The 22,046-nt window shown below is 41.9% G+C and overlaps 1 protein-coding gene across 2 annotated transcripts in view; it reads left to right on the forward strand.

The window, feature by feature from the left end:
* Positions 1-1,525: 1,525 nt before the first annotated feature.
* RASSF8 (Ras association domain family member 8) overlaps positions 1,526-22,046 on the forward strand; it is an 89,559-nt gene continuing 69,038 nt past the window's right edge. For both annotated transcript variants that reach the window (XM_056340777.1, XM_056340776.1), the window contains exon 1: positions 1,526-1,844. The gene's annotated coding sequence lies outside the window, so the exon portion shown is untranslated. The remainder of the gene's footprint in view (positions 1,845-22,046) is intronic.

The following is a 22,046-nucleotide window of genomic DNA, read 5'->3' on the forward strand; positions in this document are numbered from 1 at the left end:
GTTGCAGGAGAACTGGTCATCAGCACCATTCCTTTCTCCCAGAGATACCCCTCCAGTATTTCTTAAGGTGAAGGTGTGCATGTGTAGCTGACCATGTAAATGTCATGCTCCCCAACAGATTCACCCGATCTTTGCCATTTCTTCCCATCCATGCCTAATTTCATGCTGTACTCAAGGTCATTCTCACAGACTGCTCAGCACCTCTTCCTGTCTAAAAGAGCATTAAAAGGTGTTAGACAGGGATCGGAACCAGAAGCTACATCCTTCTGTGTCCAGAACACTTCCTCAGCAAGAACTTTACATCTTGCCAGATATGCTTTCGAAAAATATGCTCAGGGGTATAAAGCCATGAAGGAAGACCTGCTAGAAATATTTGTAGAAACATCCACAAACCCAAATTTTGCAAATATTTATATGCTTGCATTGAAATTGAAGCACATGTATGCTCTTGAATATGTCTATGTGGCATCAACGCAGAGTCACATGGAAGCAAAATCCTGCTCTCATCTAAAGGATCAGGACCGGAAAGAAAAAAAAAAGGGGGAGAGAAAGTGTGCTACACTCAAAACCCCACAAGAGAAATGATAGCGGCATATTATTAAAATGGTGATAACAAAAAAAAGTTCTGAAAGTTCTCTTGATGACTCCTTGACCAGCACGTCCTGGTCCCTGATCATGGTGCACAGGCAGTCTGGAAAATGCCACGGGCCCAGCAAGAAGCTGGGAAGGAGCCGCCGCTGCCACTGTGAACGTTTGTAGGCAGCGAAAAATTTTGTGAATCACAGTCCTGAAGTTTATTTTCAAATAGATTGGGTTTGTTTTTTAGAAACGGCCAATCTTCCTATTCCAAGTTGCATAAACAAAAAGCTGATTAAAACTTCCTATTCAAAACTTTCTGCCCATAATAGCCCTTTGCTTAAGTCTTTGCTGTTCTGAGGGTTGTTGGGTTTTTTTTCCCCTCCCCAGAGAATTTTCCATCATCAAAATCCAAAGCAGAAACAATAGAAAACACTGACTGCCGGCTTTCCACATTTCATTTAAAATAAGCACCAAAGGCATTCCTGCTTCTTCCAGAAACAATAGAAAAATCTCAGGGAAAACAAAAAGCCCCAACCCACGCCTGCCCCCGGCAGGGCTCCCGCTCGCCTCCCCCCTGGGGACTGGCGCTCCCCCCGGCTCCGGCAGCCCCCTCCGGCGGGACCCTGGCTCCCTCCCGCCCGCCCGGGGTGCGGGCTGCCCGCCGCGGCGGAGGGGGAGTCCGTGCGGGTGCGGCGGCCCCGCGGCCGCCCCCAACTCCCGTTGCCCCCACACGCTCGGTCGGCCGGTCCCCGGGACTCCGCCGGGGGTTATTTTCAGGCGAGGCAGTAACGCCTCTCCTTTGAAAGGCCGCCGCCGCCCGCCCCGCAGCCCGCCCGCGGCGGGGGAAGGACTCGGCGCGGACGCGCCCTCGCCCGGGCCGGCGGCGGGGAGCAGCGGCGGCGCTGGCGGCGGGGGGCAGCGGGCGGCTGCGGCTTTAAGAGCTCCCACAATGCCGTGCTGGCGTCCCAGTTCCGTTACATGTCTCTCCCGGTGAAGGCGAGCGAGGGAGAGGCAGGAAGGAGGCGGGGGCGGCCGCTCCGGGCGGAGGACACCCACGCGCGGCCGGGCGAGAGGCGGCGGCTCGGCGGGGCCGGGCCGGGGAGGAGCGGGGCGCCCCGGAGGGCCGGGCCGACCCCCCGGGCGCTGCGCCGCGATCCGGCCGCGCCGCCCCCCGCGGGGCGAGGCGGAGCCGGCGGCCGTTGGGGCCGTTGGCGCTGCCCGCGGAGCCGCCGCGGGACGGGCGCCCGGGCGCTGCCGGCGGAGCGGTAAGTGCGCGGCCAACTCCGGCGCGGTCTCGTCCCGCCGGAGCCCGCCCTGCGCCCCTTCCCCGGCCGCCGCCGCCCCGCTCGCCTCTGCCGCCCCCGCCGCAGCCCACCCGGCTCTGTCCCGCTCGGGCGCCGCGTCTCCCCGGCGTCTCGGTTCGTCCCCTCCGCGGGGCTTGTGACCCTTCCCTGCCGCCTCTCCCGCTGCCCCCTTCTCCCCTCTGCCTGCGCTCGCCAACTTTCCCGGCCGTGTTGCCCCTTGCCCACCTCCCCGCGGATTCTCAATATTTTTCCTCCCCCGTTCGGCTCTCCCGTTCACTCGTACGCGTCTTCCCTGCCCGTTCGCGTTCGTTCCTGCCCTTTCGCTTCTTCCTTCGCTACTTCCCCAGCTTCCTCCAGCTTTTCCTTTCTCCTGGCGTTTTGTCTTTCTCCTTCCTTCGGGCATGGTGCGGAAAAGTAAGGGATATTTCTCTGTGTCCTTGAGGGAGTTCGGAAGCTACTTTTCTTACACAGGGAAATCTTTGTTGTAGGGTTCCCCCCCCCATTCCTCCTGCTGTCCCCGCAAAGAAAATTAAACCTTTTTTTTTACGCGACGTGGACTATTTGTTTTGGTCTCTTTTTTTTTTTTTTTCCCCTCTCCAGACAGTGCCGATTTATTTCACAATTAATCTCTCTTATTCCTGCCCCACCCCCCCAAGTAAGAAAAGATTAAAAGGAAATCAGTCTTGCCAGCAGGGAGTGTATGAGACTTTTTTTCTTTTTTTTGTGGGGGAGAGTGGGAGACTATTGATGAGAAAAGCTGAAGTGAATACAGTGCAGTAGGACGATAGAGTCATGAACTTTAAAGGATAAGAAAATGGATCCTGCTTTGTGCAGCTCTAAACTGGTGTGGAAGGGTCTGGTCCGGGGTCTGCGTTGGGGCTGTCGGAGCCGGGGGTGAACCAGCCCATTTTCTGTTCAGCAAAGCAATGTTTTCACATGCCAGCAGAGCTGTGTGCTAAATCGCTGTTCGATATTGCTCGTAGGTTTCATTGGTGTGTAAAATCAGAAGTGGGGTGAGGATTGTGGATTTCAGTGTCCTTTTTAGAATTACACCTGTCATGCTTTCCATCCCCAAACCAAACATACATTGGAGGCTGACACATGAACAAAATTACTGGAAACTGCTTAGAACCCTGTCAAAAAGTGCTGCCGTGGGGTCTGCGAGGGCTGGTTTGGACCTCAGAAGCTTCTGCCTCGGCTCTAGTCAGCATCACATGTTAAAATTATGTGCTGGCTGTGGAGAGCGAGTGAATTAATTGCCTAATGATTACTGCAGAGACACCTGTTTTAGGAGTTTTCTAGCTGCCAGTTAATTGTGTTCGGTGGTGGCGTGGTTGTGTTAAGTGTTGTAAAAGTAAGGGTGATGTCTCTTTCAGTAGAGAATGTGTAGTTCATGAATAAAGTGTCAACCTTTTAGGTCAGAAGGAAACAATATGGATCTTGGTTTTGTTACCTCTTTTGATAGATAACTATTCCAGAAGACTACAAGCTTATGTGGGTAAACTGCAAATCAAGGAAGCCCCGCTTTTTTCCCCTCTTTCTTAAAAGAAAAAAGAAAACACCATTTCAGATAGACTTTTGTTTGATATCTAATTAAAAAGTAGGCTAGACATTAAACTAGAGGTACTTTTTGTGTCTTGTAGCAAAAAATTATTTGATATGTAATGAAATTGCTGAGGGAACTGAAATGACTGCTGGGTGTTCATAGTGTTTAGTTGTATGCCCTTTAGGACAGCTGAGAAGAGTTAAGGTGGTTCACTTCTGACACTTAATTGGTTTCTCAGTACTTCTCCACCCTCACAAGCCCAACAGAAATCAATCGGTTGTTTGAATTAAATATCCCCTCCCCCCTTTCCTGGAGATGAAAAAGTTTGGGACAGGGAGGAAATAGGAGAAAAATAACAATTCACACTAGCAGGAAGTTTTAAGTCTTTTAAAACTGTGACTTAAGACTGTTTGGGGAAACATCACCGATAATTCCAAAGACCCAAATTACATTGGATTAGCATCACTTTTTAAAATCCTTTTGAGGGAAGCCCTGAAAAGGAACACATTATATACAAGAAGCTTTAGTTTCTCAAGTGCGGGGCTGAGCACTGAGGATGGTGGGTTCTGTTCCTGCTTCTGCCATCGCATGGCAGTATGACCTCTGCCTAAGCTGCCTTCCTGCCTGCACCTCATAGGATACGGAGATTTTCCTGAATCTCTGTCAAGTGCTTTTACACACGATTTTAAGAATAATTAATGTGTAAATGTATCACCCCTTAAACATTTAATTGTGGTTTTGAATGCTGGTCGGGTGGTAAATCTTGCTTGTGTTAATACTCACTCTTCAGAAGCTGTGAAGTAAAACTCTTGATAATCGCTATTTATTCTGAGAGCAGCATAAGATTTTTGCATTGCTGTAATGATTTTGAGACTAGAGTTATTTTTATCCCCTGTGTATCTCTGACAATATTGGTGCATGCTTCTTCTCTGGTACCTTAACAATCTGCCTCAAGCTGAATTTGAAGGGCACTGTTGGCTTCTCCAGAAACTATTAAACTGAATTGCAGGGTGGATAACTGTCCTGTGGGGACTGGGCTGAGGACCCCCCTCAGCATGATGCATGCAGTTCTTGTTTGGTGGGTTTTTTTGTGAGCTCTGTAATTATAAGATTGGCTTAGTATGTGTGGGTTTTTTGCTTGCTTTCTAATTTTAGGGTTTTGCCTGGGTTTTTAAGTCTTTAAGATCTGTATCTTGAAATTAAATGTAAATGTATAGTTTTCTAGGGCTTTTCTGAAAGCTCAGGTTTTCTTGTAATCTTTGTCATGCCAGGGTTGGGACTTTACAGCATAATGGGATTTATAATCTCAGTGCCCGCCTCCCTCTAACGTTTGAGACTTGTAAACTTTGTAAATGCAAGGCTCTACCCTCTTGCAGGTAGTTCTCTCTTTTCAGTGAAAATGAGACTTGGTTCTATAGGAACTCGCTGTTAGGCATCTGCGTCAGCTTTGGGTTGTTACTTGCTGTCCTCTTGCTCCATGCTTCTGAATCTGGACAGTTAGTCTAGGTTCAAATTCAGTTTCATAACTAATTCTTCCCATCCTTCCTAGCCCCCCTTCAAAGTGTATGGTGATCTCACAACTTTGACAAGAATAGTTTTCTTGGCTGATGAGAGGGTGTTTGTGGTGTCTTCTCCTGTTACTGTTCTAGGGACTGCAGGTTGTCTTTCTCAATACCAATGAAGTGTGGGGAGGGAGGAGGCTGGCCTCCATGTGTGGACGGTGCCATGCTGCTGCTTCTCTTTCCAGTTCCTTACCTATGAAGTTTAAATGGCAGAACTTCTGCTCATGAAAGGAAGGTGGGTTGGACCTGTAGCTGATAGGAGCTTGTCTCATTTGGCACAAGAACTGCAGACTGGGCCCCTCTGGGCTGTGGCTTCACTGGGATCGCTGTAAGCATCTAGTTAGTCATCTTTGTGTTACATTCAATGCTGTTCATATTGATGTTATCTGAGAGTATTTCAGGCAGGCACTGTAAGCTTTCAGCTGGGAGGCACTTGAGAAATACACTTAATTCACCTTTTTAGGTTTGAGTTGCTGCTTAAAGGGGGGAGGAATCTGTTTATTTTCTTGTTGTGCTTGGAAAAAGGGCTTACCCACAACTAAAGACATTGTAATGCTTTCTATAGTCCAGGATTATTGAACAAAAGGGTCTTGCTGTGCAATATTGTTGCTGCGCTCAGTGTTGTATGATAACACATGTTTCTCAGCTGTTGTTGATTCCTCAGTGGCACAGACTTCAAAGGAATGCACTGAAAGAGAGCCACGGCCAGAGAAAAAATGAGTTTTGTTCAGTGGCCTGTACCATCCATCTGTTTAAATACTTTGCTGAACTATTCCAGAGTGTTCGGGCATCCAGTTAGGGCTGACAAGCAATTACAGCTGGGAATAGAGCCTGCTGCAAAGAGACCACCTAGGGAAGGCTTAAATGCTGCCTCCCCTCTATGGGTCAGAGCCCCCCTGCTGTCCCAGCCAGCGAGTGAGGCTTGTCACTTTGGGTACTAATGCTGTTGAAGATTTATTTATTTTCACTCTCTCATGCTATCTTTAGAACAAGAGGGGAAGAATGGTGATGAGGACAGAACATCATCTCTGTAGCCTCCTCTTTGTATGTAACAAACTAGGCCTGTTGTTTAAATGAGTAAACAATTATTAAAAAAGATAATTCTCTTTTTTTGAAAACACATGGGATAGTTAACAGATCAGTCAAGTATCTGCAATGGTAGCAATATATATTACTGAATTAGTTTTAGTTCTGAAAATATTACTTTGTAAAGCTAAAATCAGAGCAGATTACAATGTGTTATTTCAGATTGAATTTGGGAAACACTCCACACCTAAATCCACGGTAACAAATAAACTGCCTCATGTCTGCTTGAGCATTATGATACCCTAGGATGCTGCCGATTCCAAGTATTATGATAAGTTTTACTTAAATTCTCATATTGGATTCCACTGTGCAAGATGGGTCTCAATTTGTGGCTGCCAACCGATTCTTCAGATCGTGGCCTGTGTGCTTTCTGTAGTCCTAGATATTGGAATTGAGAGTGCAATATGAACAGAGAGACTACAAGGAAACTATTGGATAATTTTTTGAAGTTTTTCTATGTGGTAGTGACATTCATTTTGAAGATTGGGGTGAGTACTGTAGATAGTAATGTATGTTGCCGTTAGGAGGGTTTAACCTTCTTTATGAATGAAAAATGATCTTGCGGGTGATATAAAGATAAAGAGGATATTTGAGTTTTGAAAAATTGTGAGGTGCTTCAGAATTTTTCACCTGCAAACAAGCAGCACAACTCTAAAGGTAAGCTTGAATCTTGTCCTCTGCTGTAGTATTACTCCTGCCTCTGTACTGTGATATGACATTTATGCCTTTGAAAGGATAGTTCTTTCTCCCGGTGTTGGCAGTTGTGATGGTTTTTTTGTGTTTTGAAATGTCAGATTTGAATTCTGTACTACCTCTTTGAGCAGAAAGTGGAGGGAAACTTCTAGAAACATGTAATGTAACTGACTTCTATCCAGCTTCTGCCCTTGCTCCAGGGTTGACATTGTAGTTTGAATTCATTTACTTGCCTTGAAAGCTGTACTAGGTGTAACCTTGAGTCTTCTAGATTAAGAGCTGTAACTTAGTTTTGTTTAAACTGAACGGAAAGTTTTTTGCTAAAAGATTTTTGGACTCCTGAAGTGTTTGTCAGTGTTTTCAAGCCATTATTCAAAGGGGTTTTGGAGTTTCCGGAACAACCTTTTGGAACTTTACGTTTTATTGTCAGTCAGCAGTTTCATGAGCACGGATAAGGAAAGGCTGTAATGCCACTAGGCAGCCAGATGTTTTGCGTCTGTGCCAAAGTGGGGAGACAGTGTGTCTTTAGGAGTTGGAGGGCCTGTTGTTCTTGTCACTGGACTGTTTGGGGATCTTCAACAGATCACATCTGCTTTCTCTCCTTTCCCTTCCCCTCCCTCCTGCCATGCCTGTACTGATTGTGACCACCTCCTAAGTAAAACGAGATTGAGAGCAAAGCATTCTTTGTTGCTTTCTGAAGAAGATATTTTTTTCAGTTTCTCTTTCTTAATACTAAGCTTAAAGCCGTAGAAAAGCTGCATGTAATTTGGCCATTAGCGAATTTATAGCTATTATCCAATAGATTAATATTAAACATTAACTCTGACTAGTGTGGCATTAAGTGAACAATATAAAGAAAGCAGCTTTCAATGCAGGTAGAGGGGAGAGTACTCTTAGATGTAAATCCCCCAGTTCCAAACACCTTTTTTGGCCAGTACTTCTTAAAGACTTGTAAGATTGATCCTTGTCTTGCTTCTGCTGCTTCAGTGTGATGTACAAAGGAAAGAAAGGAAGGAACTGATCAGATGTCTACACATGTTAAAACTTCCTGGAGAAGAAAGTAGGAAGCATTAGCCACAGCTAGAAGTATTTAAAAGGTGCTATTGGGAATTAATATACCAAATGCTTTAATGTGCCTTTGCAGCTGTATAGCTGGCAAGATTAACTGGCAATGCTACCTGGAATAACTGGCATCCAGAGAGAAACATATGGCATTAGTGGAATGCCCTTGTCCTTGCCCATCAGAAAGTGATGGTATGTCTTTTTTAAAAACACATTCTTACTCATTAGGACTGCTCTGTGTTGTGTGGGTGCATGCACTTGCTTTGGGCTTCATCCACGCCTCTGAGTCAGTCAAAGCCTTTGTACTGGTTTCATTTGGAGCAAGGACAGAAACTTCTAATGGATGAGCTGTACATTTGAGACTGTATTTCAGGTAGTGGAATCGGCACTGATGAGCAACAGGACTAACAAAGAACAGTCACTGAATACAATGCAATGTTTTCGTGCTATTAATGGGATTGGAATTGGTAACCTGATACTCCAAAGAGATAACAAAGGTGATTTATCATACAAGGGAACATTGATTTTTTTTTTTTTTAAAGGAGTCTAAGTAGCATAGTAATCTTTCACCGGAACTCATTCTAGTGAACAAGATCTGTCAGAAAATGACTGATTTAACAAGAATCTATGAAATAGTCTGAATAGGAAAGTAATTTTCTGTCTAATTACTGGTGTTCTTTCACTGCAATACCTGTATTTGCTTACCAGTTTACCTGCTCACCTCATGTCCTGTGAATTTAGCCTTTGTTTCAAACTCAGATATAACATAAAGTTTTGGGCTTTTCTTCTTCCTCCAAGAGTGGAAGACTGAAGGGGATGACAAAATGAAATGTGTGCGAAGTTGACATAACAAATATGGTATGTGACTGTTGCCTTGTTTCCTGGGACCAGATCAGAAGGCAACCAACTTGATACAGAATACAGCAGTCATACATGGAGTTAAGCTATTCTGCGTGTGACTGTGGAGAAGTCTCTTTAGATAACTTAATACAAGTAGGGTGGACATTTGCAAGGGTGATCTGGTACAAGAAAACTCAGTCTGTCCCCATAATTCAGGAATTAAGTTAATATTGTACCTTAGGCCTACTGCTTACTAGCAGGAAAAAAAGCAGACTTGCCTCCTTTGTGTTTTTACTTAAGCAGAGGCACTTGCAAGGCTAGAAGATAAAGGGAGCATACCTTCAAGAGGTGGTATGTGCTATAGGAGAAGACTTGATTGTGAGTTTGCTGTTGGCAAACTGCCATTCTGTGCACGATGGGTTGGTCACGTTCTGGAGCAGAAGTTAAGGGGCTCACCTTTCCTAGGTGGGATGGGAGGGAGCTCAGCTCTCACCAGCAGTCAAGAATCACACTCTTAAAATGTACTCGTGGTGTTTTTTGTTTTACTTAAACTCTTAAAGTGTTGTGGGTTTTTTTTTTTTTTTTCTGGGGGGTATTCAGTCTCTTAGGACTTGCTGGTCTTCTGTTTGTGATGCCTTGCCAAACACCCCATCAGCAGTGATTTGTTACTGTAGTATTTGGAGGACTTAAATGAGATCTCGACCTCTGCTGCTCGGCACTGTGCAAGCGCTGGTGAGGGGAGCGCTCCCCTCCCTGTGGTGGCTGGGTGGGATGGCTGGGGGGGTGTTGGTGTGACCTGCCTACAGGGCATGGCACCAGAGAGCTGGAAATGCTACTCCAGGCTGGTGTCCTGCTTGGAGGCCACCTGCTTATGTCACCTGTTGTGGAGATGTCTCTGTAGTCCAGGATACCCTCTCCTGGTCCAAGTTGCCAGATGTTGAATTTGCAATGAGCCTATTAAAATACGGGGCTCTTCCTCAAGTCTGTGTTGACAGTTTCTCACTGCACCCACTGTCATTCTGGTAACACTTTGAATTAAAGCATCGTTTGTGAGCTCTGTATGTCCGACAGCACTGCCACTTCTTTCTGCTCTGCCATAAGGCTTCCGAAATACTTGTTCATGAACTGGTGGCTTTCTAGGTGTTTCTGTGGTTGGAGCATAGCATTTGCTTTTTGATGGGAGGAAAAGATACTGGGACTTTTGTTACGTATCTCACAGCTGCAGATAGAGGCATTCCTCTAATTCCTCTGCTGCTGAGCTCTTTGGAGCCAGGGGCCGGGGGTGGGGAACACGCTTGCTTTGCTGTTTCCTTGTCCAGGAGTTGGGTTTAACTTACATGGAGCACCTGTCCTGTTGTGATCCTGACATCCTGTCAGTGCTCCTTCCCCCTGCGCCTCAGGAGGGAGCGTGTTTGTGGCTGGCAGCTCTCTGCCTTACCCTTATAGGAACACCCAGCCAGGAATTTTCTAGAATTTTCCCCTGCCTCCCCTTGTCCTTCACTGACCTCTAACCATGTTTTTATCTTTCTTGACAAGATTCTTAGTTTCGTGTATCTGCTGCTTTTCCCTTCACTCTTCAGCTTTGATTATTTTTCCAGGAGCTGATTAGAAATGTTAACCATTACAGATGTGTAGAAAGTCAAATACAGTCAAATTCCTTAGTGTTTTGTGTTTTTCTTTAACTTTCTCTAATACTAAAATGCTTATGGCAGGTAAATATTTTCTATGTATACTACTTGTCATGACAAAAATATCCATCCTCAGCAGAGGGCAAGGAACTGCAGTGACTATATTGCAGTATTACAATATACCAATATAACCTGTTGTAAGAGCCCTGTGTTTCCCTCCTTGAGCATAAACTGCTACTATAGTAAGGGTATGTTAAGTTCAAACTTTGTTTTGTGTAGAAGACATTAATGGCTTTTTACATGTAATTGCACACTGTAAGATAAAAATGTGACATAATAGAAGGAAATGGCAAAAGTATTTTCCTATCTGAAGTTTATGGCTTCCTAACTGCTTGAGAAATGCTTTGTTACCTTGAGACAGTATTATTTTTTTGTAAAAACATATTTGCTTTAATTGTGGGTAGCAGAGAAAAGGATGGCTGGATTTCTTTAAATATATGCTTCATTTTTTCCTGTTTTGTAGTGCCCTTCATATTTGTCATTCTAGAAGCATATGCAGAAGCCTAAATAATTAGAAATCTGTATGCTCTCTGACCATGATTTAATAGTCCATGATGATTTCTGGACACTGTGTTTTACTTTGGAAGACAACATTTCAAACTAGCCTCCATTATTTTCGACTTGACTACTATGAATGAGAATAGCATTCAATGTATACACCATTTTTAAGAATACCTCTATTTTTCTTTGTCACATGGCCACAAAGCATGTGGTAGGCAGAAGATTGTTCTGCTATAACAGTACAAAATGAAACGAGAAGATTGTTCTGCGATATCTGAAATGTCCTCCCTACATTCCTTTTGTAGAGTGTTCTCCGACATTAAAAGGTGGGTAATGGCTTCCCAGCTTTCCATCAGGTGGGATATTTCTCATCATCCCCCAGTTTTAAGAATGGATCCTGTTGCCCAATGGAATGACATGGGTAGGTGGCTTCTGTGACTAGAGGATGCTTCTCTCATGCACCATCACCCATGTGGAGTCCCAAGCCCAACAGGACTTGGGTTCCAGCTCTGGGGCTTACAAGAAGAGGCTGGCTTCTGAGCCCCACAGCTAGGAAGTTTAGACACCATTTGAAACTGGTATGTAATGGAAAAAAGAAAACTGGTTTTCTGGATTAGTGGATGGTATTGTTCCAGTCCCCTGTGATGATCATAAAGTGTGAAGTCACGATGTATAGCAGAATTGTTGAGCCTCTTCTTTGCTGGGTTTTCAAGTACTGGGCAGGCAAGAATCTCTGATTTGATTTTATTGTTGAGAAGGGAGCTATCTGAGATGCTTCATTCATGGTATAAACCTTAATTAAATATTAAAGGGCAAACTTCCTTTGGATATCCAATTACTACTTCAGTGGCTTTTTCAATGAAAAAGTAAAATGTATAGCTACTAGATGACTAATTAGACCTTAAATCAGTAGTTGATATGTGTGTGTCCCATCCAGAGTCATGGAGACTGGCAATCCCAGAAAGATGGCACTGCAACAAAGTCCTGCTCTGCAACCCATGACCTGAGTAACTGGTGTGTTGACAGAACTACTTCTTTCAGTATTCTGAAATGCTTAACAGCCAGATGCTATTTTGAAGTTGCAAAGGCATAAGTGTAAGTTTATGATGGTCAAACAAGATGCCACCTATGAGTTGCTATAACTGTTAGTAACAGTACCTGCATGCTGTGGCTGTTGTACAAGTCAGAGTAAAACATCTGTAAAAGATATAAAGCTAACCTGATTTACCTAACACCTTGAGCTGGAATAGCAGCATGCACGTAGCTAAACTACAGCATCTCTGCTGGCAAGAAGCTCAAGCAAAGAGAAATCTAAAACTTAATGTTCTTATGGCATACTTGGCAACAGTACTTCATGAACAACCTTTTACGGACCAAGTGTCAAAGGAAAGGTTCATCTTGTAAGTAGACACGGTTATGTCAAAAGCGCCAACTAGAAGCTTTGGTATTTACATTACAAGCTTGTTAATTGGTTTCAGAGGTAGTGGTTAATTGTTAGTGTACCTTGTTGATTCTAGTAGCTGTGAAGTACGTATCTAAAGTGCAGTTTTGGAGTCGGTACCTAGATGCTGTGTGGCAAATAAGATTCTGACTACTCTTATAACATCTTTTCCTGCAACTCCTACTTTACCTTTTCCTACCAGATAGCTACTGCAATGACCAGTGCTCTAATGCTGTTAAGGCATACAGGGCTTTTTATGAGGGTTTGTGTGTTCTTATGCATGATGGAGTTTTGAAATAATCTTGCTGTATATCCACTGTTTTCATATTGCTCTGTGTGTTTTCCCTGTCTTACTAACTTCTGCAACCAGTTCTTTATAGCCAGTCCTGTGCTTGTTGAAGTGTCATTAGAAAAACAAATAGCTATATGGCCCCACATGGGTCTTTCACTTAAACATCAAGTTTAGTAGTAGACATTAAAGCCAAGGCAATCCAGTGAGTAGTTTGACTTCTGTGTATTTTTATAGCCCTTTTTTAGGAAAAAGTTGGTCATAGTTTCCTGCAATGGATTTACTCTTGATGTTGAGAATTAATACAGACTTTCAAAAGATCACAAGTAAAGAACAAATAATACTATTTTGCAAGCTTCTACTCTTGGTGTTTTAGAGTTCATGCAGTAGCAAATGGATGGGAGTATTTTGTGAGAAATTTTTACCCACCAGTTTTTTTATAAAAAGAACTTTAGGTTCTGTTTTGCTATGCTGAGCCCATCATCAGGGTGTCTGACTGGTTACCTTCTATTCCTTGTCACTCTTTGCATGCAAATAGTTTCTGTTCATCTCAAAGGCGTTATTCACACTGAACCCTGTGCATGTATTGAGATGTGTTCTTTCTGTGCATTGCTCATGTGACTTAATTTCACTAAAATGAAGGCCAAACATGTCTATGAAATTCATAACACTGTTTCCACTGCTAGTACTTACTTGTTCAGACTAATTTGACAGTCTGTGAACCTGAGGTAGAGCTTGATTATGTCTGAACTTGTGACTTGTGTCTACGTTTGCCTCTTATGTAAATCTCATTTTTTTTGTTCAATTCTCAGTTATTTCAAAAGTCCTATCATTTTATTAATTTGGTTACTTTTATTTAAGACTTTTATTCATGGCTTTGCTGATATGGAATATAATGCCTTAATCAAAAATGAACTGTCCAGAAGGACTGCAGTGGTACATAGTGAATATTTGCATAAGCTTCAACAGCATGAGTTATCTGGAAGACCTTGAGGAAGAATCATCCTTAGAGCAAGTAGAACATTCTTCTCTGGCTAAGGTCGTTTCCCTACACAGAGCTTGTCCTTAGTGCTTGTTGATGGGAGCATACTGATCTCTCTGTAGTTTCATGTGCTGTAGGGCACCCTCAGGAAAGAAGCCTTCTTTCTGACCTTCTGTGCTGCTGGTGAACTGTGTGATACCAAGTTGCCTGCCTCTTACTCTTCTGGTTTGGTCTTGAGAGTGGGCTAGCAAGAGGAGATGCAGTTTGTGATTATAGGCTAATACTTTGATACCCTGCTGGCTGTTTCTTTGTCTTTTTTTTTTTTATTTTTTAAAATTAATCATTGCCAAGTTTAGTATTTCTGAGAGTATTGAAACTCCCAAATGTATCAAGTCACTTATCTTATATCTCCTGAGATCTATATATGAAATGAGCTGCTTCACAAACATTTAACAGATGTGGGGGTTTTGTATGGATTTAGGTAGGCCTGTAAAATTATGTGTAAAATAATTGTGTAAAATTAAGCTATTAAAACTGTGCTATATATAAGAACAAGTAAGTTGGTCTTCATGTGAGATGTCCTTAGACACAGTGAATAAATCCTGAAGCTTATTTGAGGCATCAGAGATGTGGTTGGTAGAGAAGAAGGTAGAGAGTGGTGTGGTGCATGTCAATCGGAACCATCGTCTCCAAGCAAACTGTGACACAAATCACTTACATAAGTGATTTACTTTTGTGTCTTTGCTTATTTGAGTTTGTCTGTGGTAACTAATTTGTGTTGTATCTTGAACTGAGGGGGGGAGGTGATGCCACTTTGATAATTCATATTAAAAACTAACATGCAAACTTATTTGCATTGGTTATTCCTATGAAATTCAAGTTGACTTATTCCACATAAAGACACTGGTCCCAGGCTGTGAGAAAGCCAGTTACTTATTTAAATGAGTCAACGCTAGTTGTCTTCTGAGACTCGGCTTCAACTCTGCCTGTACAGATGTACCCATGACTCACTTGTAAGTGAACATGACTGACTTAAAAATGTTTTAAGCATTAATGGGGGATGCTTCTTGGAATGCTTTGGAAAACTGGAGTAATTGAATGACTCTGAACTTCATTAACTGTAAAAGTATTTAACAAAATGATCAAGATTTGTTACTGGCTTAGGGCTAGTCTGAGTGAATCATCTCTGAACTATGTCATTGGTAATGACCATATCTAAAGCATTAGAGGCTTTCGTTTTCTGGGGAAGCATTTTCACCCTTTTAGTCAGTTTTCAAGATCCAGCTGGTGAAAGCAACCTGGTCTGAACGGAGTGTTGGTGCTGCTTTGGGCAGGAGGCTGGGCTCCTTCCAGTGTGAACAATTCTGTTATCTCGTTTCTTTTCTTTAAGAGGTGTGTTTACCACACAAGCAACATCAGCTGTAATAAGACTGCCTTCCTGATACTTCCAGCAATTAAACCAGAAGTGTAAATAAGTCTGTGCTCTTAAGTTGCGGTGGTTTTTTTTTTTTAGTAACATACTTCTGCTTATTTTCATAGCACTTCTGCTGGATAAATGCAGCACATTCAGGACTTTGTGTCCATTTTTTCTGGCCACTGCGGAATCTTTGAAGAGATGGAGTAGGGCAAGTTGATGTGATCTTCCTTTAAATTCTAGGCCAAGTTCTCAATTTTCCAGAAGCTGAATTTTTATATGGAATCTAATGATTCTGTATTTGAGTGCAGCAGACAAACTGTGCTTTAGGGAAACTTGTCACAGATGTATAATATATTGAATTTCCCTGTGAATTATTTAATAGATAAAAGCTATAAACATAGTGAACATTAGAGATGATAATGCAAAATGTATTGACTAAGAAGAAAAAAAAAAACTTTTGTTCAGGATACTTTTTAACAAAATTTGATTTATACATTCACCTTAGGAGACCTATAACGAGTTAAAAATACAGATTTTTCTATAGGAAAGGAGCAATGAGATCTTTCTCTTAATTGGTGTATGTATATACTTGAGTAAGGTGCATATGGAAAAAGCATATGCCTGATAATGGATCCAAGATTTCAGGTCTACTTGTTCACGCACCACTTCCTTTGTGAAGGAATAGCAGAGTGGGTGTTTGCGTGTAGTTAGGCTTGTGCAGCCTGTCGCATACGAGCCTGTAATTCACTGATGATAACTGAGACTTACAGAAACATCCCACTCTGGGCCCAACCAAGCTTCAGCTACAAGCTTTGAAGTGGAAGGAGAAGAACAAATTTTTAATGAAGTTGAAGGGGAAAAAATGTTTAATACCCTGTGCTTCACTGGGTACTACATCCTCAGAATTTTTTCTTGAAATTAAATCCTTGATCAAACCATTCTATTGCCATTTTATTTGCTGAGGGAAAGGGTTCCCCTTTGGTTCAAGTACCAATGTGCAAATTTTATACAGTTGATAAAATACATTGCTTTGTGTACCTTTTTCATGGAAACCTTAATTTCTTCCTTTCAGTTACCTGATTTATTTCCTCCCCCTGGTAAAACAATGGTAGAACATACTATTAAGAGAAAGGTGGGGGGGAAGTTAATTCTTCATTATTTTACTTAAAGGTGAAATAATCTTGCAATAAGGCAATAGTAGGTGGAGTAGAGATGGATTGAAACTACAGCAGGAACACAAAGCAAACTCACTAAATGGTCACTTGTGCAAAAAAGTGCTCAGCAACTACAGCATCAGTTCTTAGACAGTTTGGCAAATACCTGAGCATCACAGCATGTGTTTAGCTACCTATGTGTAGGCACCTGAATTTCAAACTCTCGTTTCTTAATTTAAAAATCAGTAAACGAAAAGTTTATTTAATAGAGTCTATACTGAGTCAGGGGGAGGTTTAAAGGGAAATCTCAGAATAGCAGTATGTTCTGGCATCCTCTACTAATGGTTTAGTCATGTGCATCAATAGTTATCAGTCCTAATGATATTGTCTATTTTCTAAATCCAGATTAGATAGTGATTTGGGGTCACTGGTGTCTCAGAATGGTTTATTGATGAATTATGTCTTGCTTCCTGATTTTTGGTAAAAGGTTAAGACTTGATTTAACTGCTTGCTAGCTTGTGTTGGAAGCTCATAGCTTAGCTCTTTAGTTTATTCACTAAAAAGCAGTGTATTACGCAGAAGTGAAAAGTGACTTGAAATTTGAGCATGGGACTTCTGAATACACACACATGACGCTGATTTTTGGACAGCGGCCTGATGCTGGTTGAGGTGGGCTGCAGTGGAACTGAGCCACTGCTAAGTAGTTCTGCAAATATGATCATCTGTGCTGTGGAAAGCTAGTGTGCAATGAACAGAAGTTATTCCCTGCAGGAGCGAGGGAATATGTAAATTGCTCTGTATTGGTCTTTCGATGGATTTTATTTTGAGATTTTTCTTGTGAAGATGGATGGGAACAAAAGTTAATTGTAGTAGGCTCTGCGTCTATAAGGATTGTAGTTTCAATACTTCCATTTAGAGTTGAAATACACATTGTAGTACTTTGGTGCTACCAGCCTTACAATATGCAGGCTTGTTGCCAGAGCTGTTGTAAAAGCACTTGTACTGGCTTTGGTAAGAAGCTCTTGGAGGTCAGTTAAGTGTCTGTCTGGGACTAGTAAGTTCTTATGACTGACAGTGTTGTGGAAGTAGGACATACTAAATCTCGGAGAGCCTACTGTAGTAGTATCAGTTGCAAACTATAGTATTCATGATATTGGAGATAACGTAAATGGAAATGCACTGGTAGTATGGGAACAGTTTTTTTTTTTAAATAGCAAAGGAGTGTTTAAACATCCGGGAACTCTGAGCTTGTCAAATATTTCTGTAGCATACTTTGGCCATCTTTTAGCCACTTGTGTCAGTAGTCTGCTAGAAACAAATGACTTCTTCATGGTGTGTTTCTCTTAAAGGGATCAATTGATTAAAGTGTTTGTTAAAAGTTCACTAGGTTAACAAGACAGGGTTTACAGGTGTTGCTTTTGATGTAACTTTAAGAGAGCATTTGTATGCTTGTATATGCCTTTTTGAAAGGAGGGGGGAGCTTCCATACTTTCACAGCAATTGTACTTTAAAGATACCTATCATTGCCTATGGATAGCTTTTTAAGTGCATCTTCTCATGTAGGAATTCTGCACTTTCTTTACAGTGACAATTTACAGTGGAACAGCATGGTTAGATTTTTGGCAATCTTCTTAAAAGGGCCTAGATTAAGATCTGACCTACAGCTGTTGTAAATAGTCTTTTTGTTACAAAAGCCTTTTAAAGTTGTTCCCTTTTTATGTTAATTAAAACATGTACTGTGGTGGCCTGAGTTCCTCTTGCTAATTAGATAAAACAATACCACGGACTAGATATGAAAATCAACAGGATAACTTCCTAGTTGGGAAGGCTGATGCTTGTTTTGATGGGCTCTCTTTGCCTGCTGTGGGCATGTATGTGTGTTCTAGCCCCAAGATCCCAGAGACTGACATCCTACTTTACTAGGTCTGTCTAAATGTTACAGAACAGATGGTTAATTCAAAAACAAGAGTATTAAAGCTGAGTAGCTAAATCTGATCTCCTAAAAATGAGGTTGCCAAAACAAGCTGCTGTATTTGATATAGCTGCTGAATTGGTCTTTTATTTGATACAAAGGCAAACCTCAGTCTAATGCCAAAATACAAAGAAGTTGGTCATTTCAAAACCTTTTCAGCATTTAATTTCTCTCAAAGCCTTTAACTTGAAGCAGTAAGTTGCTTACATACTGTGGGGCTCCTGGAAGAGAAAAAGCTAATTTCAAATCCATTGTTATTTCTGGGCTTATCACTGTGGTCCTGAGTTTTAAAAGTAACAAAGACAAATTGCAGCAGTGGAATAAGGCTGACACCTGACTCTTACCTTGCCATGATTTGCTTTTTTCTTCGATTTAGGTGGTCAGTGAAACGAGAAGAAAAAAGCAAATCATTGAAGAAAGGATTGTTGTGTTTACAAGCAAATTCTTTCTTTTGTTGTCAACAGACAGGATAGATAATTTGAGACAGGTGTTGTACCAAAAGAAACCTTTAGATTGCCTAATCTGACCTGTACACAACAGATCAGAGTTATCTCTGGACTGAGCCTAATAGTAAATAAATCTATGCACATTTGTAATGATACAAAAGGGATTAAAGTATTTTTCTGCATTCATCCTCTTGGGATTATTTCTTAGGGACACCATTTCACAGTAACCTACTTACTTTCAAATGAAACAGATGAGCAAACTTAAGCAGTTTGTCTCAGCCCTTTGGGGTTTAAATACTTACAATTCTTCTATGAGCTGCTGGAAGTTACAGTCACTTTTCAGGAATCTCTGACCTTGCAATCCATTTTTCTATGGTGGATTCTTAGAAAGATCAGATTTTGCAGTATTTCACTTATGTGATGCTATAAAATGAGCTATTATGTTTCTTAGGAATACTTTGTCTTGAATTGTAACGCATGACATAAAGGTAGCCTGATCATTGAATAAAAACTGGAGAAAGCAGTGAATTTACTTGTGGATGCTTCTGCCTCGTTAAGAAAATTCAAGCTTTCAAATCTTTGCTGTTGCTGGTTCTTGTAGTGTTTGACTCGGTATGAAAGGGGTCAGGCAGACAGGTGGAAATGGAATCCTTCCATCTGTTCAATTTATACCACAAACTTTGCAGATAGAATTGCGCTTGCTGGCTAAGAACTTCAAATCTCAAGTTTTTGTAGCCCACTGTTTGCTGTAGGGAGGAGGTTGCTTTACTTGGCTACATTTTTAAATACTAGGTGAAATGTTGATTTCCAGGGGGCTTTTGGGCTTTTCTTAGAAGAATGAATTGGGTTTTGTTCTTTTTAATTTCTGCTTTTCCTAAATGACCTCAAGACCCTTTCATTTCAGGGATTTTTAAAGCTCTGTTGAAGGCATCGGCCATATCCTCAGGCTTCTGGAGGTGGTGGTTTTGAGAGGGCGTAGTTTGAAATCCTGTCTACTTGTTTGCTGATCTGCAATTAGGGCATAGGGTTAGATGTTCATACCTCAAGTTCTTATAACTTGAAATGGTCCCTTCAAACCTGGTGAAAGAACAGAGTTCAGGAACTAGAGAAACCTTGCCAAAGCTTGGAGAAAGCAATACATTAGGAAAGAAATTGGCAGAGGCACCAAAGTGTTTGAGAGCAGATGGAGTGTTGTCATCAGTTGCAAAATCAATGTAAATACTTCCAGAAAATTACTCTTCCTCAGCTTTTGCCAAACACAAGGAACAGGAGCCATAAATACCATAGGCAAATCGTTCTAGCTGCCAGTGAGCATGCTGCAGTTGTAATCAACAAGCTGGAATTCTCCCTTGCAGCACTGGGCCATCGTTGCTGCAGAAGCATTGCATTAGGGGTGGTACAACACACCTTTTTGGTTCTTGCCTAAAGGAGATAGATTTCCAGTTTAAAAATCTCTGTTTTGTTGCTGTGCTCTTCTGGTAGGTCATATCAACAATAAAAATGAGATCCTCACCCCACCCCCCCCACCACTGATTGTTCTTTGCGGTTGAGTTGTATGGTACAACTTTCCTGGTTTAGTGTGGTTCAGTGTTGGGCTGTGAAGCATTGATTTCCCCTGTATTAGCATTGTGCAGCTAGTAACTGATCTGTCCTCCCAAAAGCACAGTTTTGGGATAGTGTCATGATTATAAAGTTTGTCTGACTTCCACTAAATTGACCACAATGGTGCGTGGTTAGAAGGGGATGGCTGCCTCTAAATGAAAATGAGGAGCCACAAGTCAGGATGAGGTACTAGGTCACTAATTTGTGGCGTTTGTGTCTGTCTTGAACCCTTGTTGCGCAGGAAAGTGAATGTTGGAATAGAGATTTTAACATGGAGTGTGTTTGGTTTTAAATTCTGAAATCTCTGTACTGATCCAAATTCCATTTCTATGGAAACTGGAAGTTTAGTACTCTTGTCTGTCAACTTCAGCTTCTGGCTGGCTTTGGGGAGATGAAATTATTCCCTTACACTAAACCTTTCAGTATCGAAGTTGTCTTGGTATATTGGCACCACATTTAGTGGAAACTGAGAAATTATAGCTAGAATTATTTCATGCATTTAATTTCTGAGAGATGCTTAAATTTAACTATTTACAGATCAGATATCTAAATGTTCAGAGCTTGTGCCAGGTTATCTAATTGCCAAATTGTCCTGTACATAATGTGTAAGATCATAGCTTCTTTCCTGATGGGGTAGTTTCTTCACTACGGTGTGTTTTTATAGATTATGAAGCACATTCTTTTATTAGCTGACCGTGCAGTACTGCAGGTGTCCTCCCTTGCCTTGTACCAGCCATGGAATGCTGTGCATGCATCAGCTACAGCAACAACTTACACCGAAAGACATCATGAATCTGCACTCCTAAGTGACCCTGGAACTCAACTGCATCATTTCAATAGGAAAACCTTCCAAGTTCTGGTTATGCTTTTGCCAGCAAAGTGGAGTTCCTAGGCCTGGTATGTGTGGAGTGTGTAATGGCAGAATGACCATGCCAAACCCAGGGAGAAGTGGGTGAAGGCTTAACTTTCTGGAAGAAGCCCTGAAGGAACTGATGGCTGTCCCTGCTTTGAAGTGGAATGGGGTTGTTGAGAAGATCATGAAGAATATAAAGAATGCACAAAGGTGTTGTGTTCGAGACTAGTTGATGGGAGAAACTTGCAATCCTCTAGTCAATCAGTAAGCACTGCACTCTCTGCTGTGAGAAGGTAACTTCTGTTTTGAAGCTTTGGGTGGTTAAGTGAAACTTTTTCCCTAATGACTTAGACATAACTTCAGTGTTTCACTTTTAACTTAAGAGCTGCTTCCAGGAGCATTATAATCACTGCAACTACTGTTTGAAAGTACCCTTTATGGACTGGCACTTCTGCGTTTCTGTAACTTGTACTGTTCACTTTAACTTACAAGAATGTGACACAGTAAAAGTACGTTAAGTGTATGGGGAACCAGTGTTATGCTAAGAGACTTGTAGCCAGAAATGTGTTCACTTACTCTTTCTTTGGTGTAGTAGTGCCTGTGTGAGCTATTAACTCCATATGTTTGGGTCCTTATTCTGCATGTAGAACAGCTTCACCAGAAACACTGGTGCCAGTTTGGCTTTCAGCAGGTGCACTAAACTTCAGGTCCGCTTCTCTGTACGTAGGTATTTGAGGCTTGCAATAGTCAGTCAGTGCTGGTGATCATCTTCCTCACAGGTGATATATTTTGTGAGCACAACTGGCGATGGGGCTGTCCTGGATGTGGATGAACAGGAATAAAATTGCAGAAAGAGCTCCTCTTGGGTTTTTTTTTTTGGTGTGTGTGCGCAGTAATCTGGCAGTTTGAAAGAAGGTAAACTGTTTTGGTAGGTAAATAGTACTACTTCTAAAATAAAGTGAAAGCTTTAAGCTTTGTAAGTAAGCTACAGCAAGGTGACATTTTGAGTTCAAAAAAATGGCTAAGGTG

This window comes from Falco biarmicus, chromosome 5, assembly GCF_023638135.1.
Source record: "Falco biarmicus isolate bFalBia1 chromosome 5, bFalBia1.pri, whole genome shotgun sequence".
In the NCBI taxonomy this organism is placed as follows: Eukaryota; Metazoa; Chordata; class Aves; order Falconiformes; family Falconidae; genus Falco; species Falco biarmicus.